Genomic DNA, 6,075 nt, shown 5'->3' on the forward strand with positions numbered 1-6,075 from the left:
GTTAGTTAGTTAGTTAGTTAGTTAGTTAGTTAGTTAGTTAGTTAGTTAGTTAGTTAGTTAGTTAGTTAGTTAGTTAGTTAGTTAGTTAGTTAGTTAGTTAGTATTATGTATACATAACAATATATTAACCTATTTGGATTCATAAATTCTGAATTTAAATTTCCTTATAATGTTTGAACATCCCTCATACTAAAATCGCTATAAGACGGCATCTGCATGTGCATATTTTAAAACATCAACCAATATACTTACTATATGAACATACAACTATTTTTCCAGCTTTACAAAACTCTTCTCTCCGTATAGATGTACATATGTATACTTTAGGCCTTAATCTCTAAATACGAGTGAATAGTCTCGGTCGTACACATGTGTTGAGTTCTGTTTTTTTCTTGAGTTCTCAGCTGTTTCTTGTTGTAAGTTTAAAGCTTTATAGCTTTGTTGGATTTCTTTTAACAAGATGAGGCTGCTTCTGCTGCTTACCATCATCCTATTACCATCATGAGCCATTTGAATAGTGGTGCAGAATAGAGAATTGGTACCATAAATCCTATTCCATATTTTTCCGACTACATAAAAACAAAGTTGTTCTTTATGGTGTAGAGTAAAGCGCAAAAACTTTAATGTTGTTTGTTTCAGTTTTTCTGTTCAAACAGACTTACTACTTGTAAATACACTCGTATATAAATTTCTTTACTATACTAGACCAAGCAAAAAAAAGACCATCTTTTTTGAATAAGAAATCCACACATGAATCCTGCTGCTTATGTCTCTAAACTATTTCAATCCAATCTATAGCAGCAACATCCATATATGTGAGCAAAAGTACTTGTATGTTGTATTCCTTGACTTTTTTTATAACTTTGTATTGAATTATTGTGTAAAAAGTCTGGAAAGGAATTGAAAAAGACTACAAAGTCTGATGTGGTGTGGTGCTAGGTGTGATGCAGTGCAGCATATACATAAACTGCTCTAATCCCTGTGCCAGCGTTCGAGTGTGTTTGTAAGTGATTAACGCTCTTAATGTTTTACAATTTTTATTTTTTTATTTGTTAGATGAAGTAGGAAATAAAAACAGAGAAACTTCAAACAAACAACATGAAAAACGAAGAAAATAATAAGACTTAAGTAAAATGAATACTGCACTTGGTACTCTTATACTTCGTTCGTATTTATGTTGTTTAATGGGTCTTAACATGTGTTTAACCAAGTTTAATAAGGATAATAGAAGTTAAATTTTATTTACAAGCAAAAAAGCTGTGGAAAGAAAAAAAAACCAAACAACTAAACTAATTACGATCATTTTAAAGTGATAGAAATGTAAAATAGGCATAATTAAAATTGTGAATAAAAAGTGCATACAATCATTTTGGTGGATTTTGAAGCACTAACATTTATTTGGAAGAGGAGTTGAGCAAAAAACTTAAAAAGGGGATATATTAACACCTACAACTTAGCAAATATTTATTTGTCTTTAAAAGATTGTATTTTGTAATCCTGACTTCTTTTGAAGATGAGTAAAGTTCAGCAGGTGTAATTATATATTTAGAAACTTTAATGAAATCATGTTCAAACTAGTTCAATTGGAGCTGTAGTTCTAGTTCAGTTCTAGTTTAGTTCAAGTTTAGTTCTAGTTAAGTTCTAGTTCAGTTTTAGTTCATTTCTATTCAATTCTAGTTCAGTTTTATTTCAGTTCTATTTCAGTTCTAGTTCAGTTCTAGTTCAGTTCTAGTTCATTTCTAGTTCAGTTCTAGTTCAGTTCTAGTTCAGTTCTAGTTCAGTTCTAGTTCAGTTCTAGTTCAGTTCTAGTTCAGTTCTAGTTCAGTTCTAGTTCAGTTCTAGTTCAGTTCTAGTTCAGTTCTAGTTCAGTTCTAGTTCAGTTCTAGTTCAGTTCTAGTTCAGATCTAGTTCAGTTCTAGTTCAGTTCTAGTTCAGTTTTAGTTCAGTTCTAGTTCAGTTCTAGTTCAGTTCTAGTTCAGTTCAGTTCTAGTTCAGTTCTAGTTCAGTTCTAGTTCAGTTCTAGTTCAGTTCTAGTTCAGTTCTAGTTCAGTTTTAGTTCAGTTCTAGTTAAGTTCTAGTTAAGTTCTAGTTAAGTTCTAGTTAAGTTCTAGTTAAGTTCTAGTTAAGTTCTAGTTCGGTTCTAGTTCAGTTATAGTTCAGATCTAGTTCAGTTCTAGTTCGGTTCTAGTTCAGTTCTAGTTCAGTTCTAGTTCAGTTCTAGTTCAGTTCTAGTTCAGTTCTAGTTCAGTTCTAGATCAGTTCTAGTTCAGTTCTAGTTCAGTTCTAGTTCAGTTCTAGTTCAGTTCTAGTTCAGTTCTAGTTCAGTTCTAGTTCAGTTCTAGTTCAGTTCTAGTTCAGTTCTAGTTCAGTTCTAGTTCAGTTCTAGTTCAGTTCTAGTTCAGTTCTAGTTTAGTTCTAGTTTAGTTCTAGTTCAGTTCTAGTTCAGTTCTAGTTCAGTTTTAGTTCAGTTCTAATTCAGTTCTATCTCAGTTCTAGTTCAGTTCTAAATGAATCAAACATAGATCTGCTAGCGATGCTTAAGTGGATCATAATAAAGGTATATATTAGTGATAAAAATATCTTATTGTCTATATATAGTATGTCATCTACATTATTTAATGAGTTTCTTGCAAAAGTTTAGAAATTGCTAATATATAAAATTTTATTTTACTACAAATTAGGTTTATCTTCTTAAAATCTTCCCCTAACGGATTATAAACAAAATTCTTCATTTAACCCCTTTATAACAGTTATCTATTTCCTGTATTAAACAACTTTTTGCGAGTAAAATAACTGCTTCAGTTTTCGTCTATTCGCCAAATAAATGACAAAAGTCCAAAGCTTTTTTTTTACTTCAAAATTTCAACTGAATGATCAAAGTTTATCACAGACTATCAAAGAAATTAGCATTTTTTGTCGCATTTTCAAAAGCAAGACACTACAATTATGCAGGCCTCATAAACGAAAAAAAAGTTACGATCGATAACATTGCATAATCGTCAAACAATGATCAAAATTTATTTAAAATTCCCTTTTTTATAGTTAATCCACAGAAAAAAAGGAGAAACCAAATATAAAAAACAACCAATAAAACAGAACTCATAATACTAGTTATGGCATTTTGTAAGTTAAAACCAGCACCTTAGATCAAGGTATTATATTTTTGTTATTATTTTTATTTTATTCGTTGTGTTGTTGCCAAAAAAATAAAAATAAATAAATAATTTTTGTTACTTGCAACATCGTTGTCGTCTCGCTCTTTGTGTTTTAGTTTAAACGAAGTCAAGCAAAGTTTGAACTCTGAACCGGAGTTATTTTTCTATAGCTGTTTTTTTTTTGCATTGGTATGGTTTTCTGGTTTATAAAAGCCCCCACACAAGTTGTCATCGAACATGAATTGAAAAAAGTTGATAAAATTTTTTGACTATATGGTGGTTTTATAAAGCTCCTACATATACACATGTGAAATTTCTGAAAAGTTTTCTAAACTTCTTACTACTTGTATATTTCCGAATCAGACAACACTCCAATAACTTGAATGAATAGTTCAGTTATAAAAAATTTAGTTTTTCAAAGTATACATTATTTTCATGTAGTCTACTTGTAGGGTGTCCGTTGCCAAAATCGATGTTTAAAAAATAACAAAAATTTTTGGTTTTGCAAACTCCCCTCCTCAATCAATAGTTGCACTTACTCTTGTAAAACTATAAATATTTTTATTAAAAGTAAACACTGAAACCTGCTGCTTGTTTGGCTGTGTTGCTGCAACAAATAGTGGTAGCAAGCAGTTGGTTTTTATTTTCAGATCGTCTTGTTGCCTCCTAAGACTTTTATGAACACTTGCTTGTTAGTTGATGCGAAATAAATATTGACAATTTTTATGTAAAGTTTAGTAACATTATTTGTTTTATTAGTCAATTTTTTAGGGGGTCGTGTTGGAAATTAATAGATAAGGAATATTGGGAAAATAAATAAATCGGGGAAAAAGAGGACAAGCAAAAACAACAACGTTAAATTTTCTTTTAATCTGAAAAGAAAAAACTAACCAACTAACTAACTAACTAAATAACTAACTAACTAACTAACTAACTAACTAACTAACTAACTAACTAACTAACTAACTAACTAAGTAATTCAGTTCTTCAGCTCTAGTTCAGTTTTTGTTCAGTTTTAGTTCAGTTCTAGTTCAGTTTTAGTTCAGTTCTAGTACAGTTCTAGTTCTGTTCTAGTTCAGTTCTAGTTCAGTTCTAGTTCAGTTCTAGTTCAGTTCTAGTTCAGTTCTAGTTCAGTTCTAGTTCAGTTCTAGTTCAGTTCTAGTTCAGTTCTAGTTCAGTTCTAGTTCAGTTCTAGTTCAGTTCTAGTTCAGTTCTAGTTCAGTTCTAGTTCAGTTCTAGTTCAGTTCTAGTTCAGTTCTAGTTCAGTTCTAGATCAGTTCTAGTTCAGTTCTATATCAGTTCTAGTTCAGTTCTAATTCAGTTTTAGTTCAGTTCTAACAAACTAACGAACTACTCCACGTATTGGACGGCGTCAATCTGTAGATCAGATCAGACGTATCTGTCTATAGATCAGTGATCTGCCTATAGATTATCGGTCTATAGACCATAAGTTTAAACTGTGACAGACCTGTTAGATTAGTGATCTTTCGATATATCATGATAAGTCTGTAGATCTGTTATCTGGCTAAATATCAACTGAAGTCATATGTTAGAAATTGTGATAAATGAAAATAACAGTTAAATTAACTGTATTACAATTAATTTAAAATATTTAATTGTACTCTAACATTGTCCCAGTTCAAAATTTTCGTACGGGGTAACTGAAAATTATTTTTGTTATTAAAGCCTCTTTTACTTATGTGCTTTTTTTCGTTTAGTGGTTTGACAATAAAAATGTTGAAATTGAATTTTGTGGTTAAATCATATTTTGTCATTATTTTAATAATGTCAAGTTAATGGTTAATATTACAAAAAAATTGTAAATTAAATAAATGACAAAAAAATTTAATACCAATACGATGTCTTTTATAATAATTTTACAACCAGTATTTTGAACTATACAATTGTAATGAAAAGGGAATGTATGAATCAAATCAAAGCCTTTTTTTAATAGGAACCAGCATAATCGTTGAACATTTATAGAACAATTAACAACATGTGTTTAGTTTTTTTCAAAACAAAATTTTAGGAGTGGATTTTATTACTTAGGCAAAGGTTCTGTGTTTATTTTTTTTTTTTTTACTTACTTGGTTGTCTATTTAACTGCCAAGCAGTTGGAAAATTGACCTTAAATTGTTAATACAATTAAATAGCAATTTAATGTTGTGTGGATAGCGTGGATAATGTTTGTTAATTTTTCTAAAAGTGAATGGCAGATGATTTATGAGTTATATGTATATAAAAATGCTTTGGAGCTAAATTATTTTCCAAAATAAAGGGTGGGTCGTTGTTGAAATCGATTCAAAGTTGTTTTTGTACTTGATATAAAATTGTTGTTATTTATATTTGAAAGTCCTGTGTATGTTGTTGTTGTTGTTGTTGTTGTGGGGAAATATTGATATGATATATGACATGGGTGAAATAAGGGATACAAGACCTTGCATAGACTTTCGAATCTAGAAAACTTTGCTCTGATCTTATTGTGTTGTATTTGATCGTGTACGATCGTATTAACCAGAAAAAAACTGCATTTGAATTATTGTAAATGTTAAGTGCTTGTTGAAAATATAAATAAATTTTCACAAAATAAATGATATTGTCTTGTTGGCAAAAACAAAAATGATTATAAAATCTATATTATAAAGATCATATTTTACAAAACTACTTATGCCAAACACTATATCATTTAAGATTTCCGATCACATACCATTTAGAAACTTATCAGATAAAAAAATATGCAAAAAATTAAACTGATAAGCAGAAAGTGAATTAAAATTTTTCAATTCACTACTAAACAACCATAACACCCTTTTTATGTAAAAAAAACTAAAACGATTTTAAAGCGCAATCTTTTACTTAACATCGCCATATATTTTTTTCAAGATAACAATCTTTGGCATTTGACTATTTGGCAGATGAC

The sequence above is a fragment of the Lucilia cuprina genome, chromosome 5, assembly GCF_022045245.1.
Source record: "Lucilia cuprina isolate Lc7/37 chromosome 5, ASM2204524v1, whole genome shotgun sequence".
In the NCBI taxonomy this organism is placed as follows: Eukaryota; Metazoa; Arthropoda; class Insecta; order Diptera; family Calliphoridae; genus Lucilia; species Lucilia cuprina.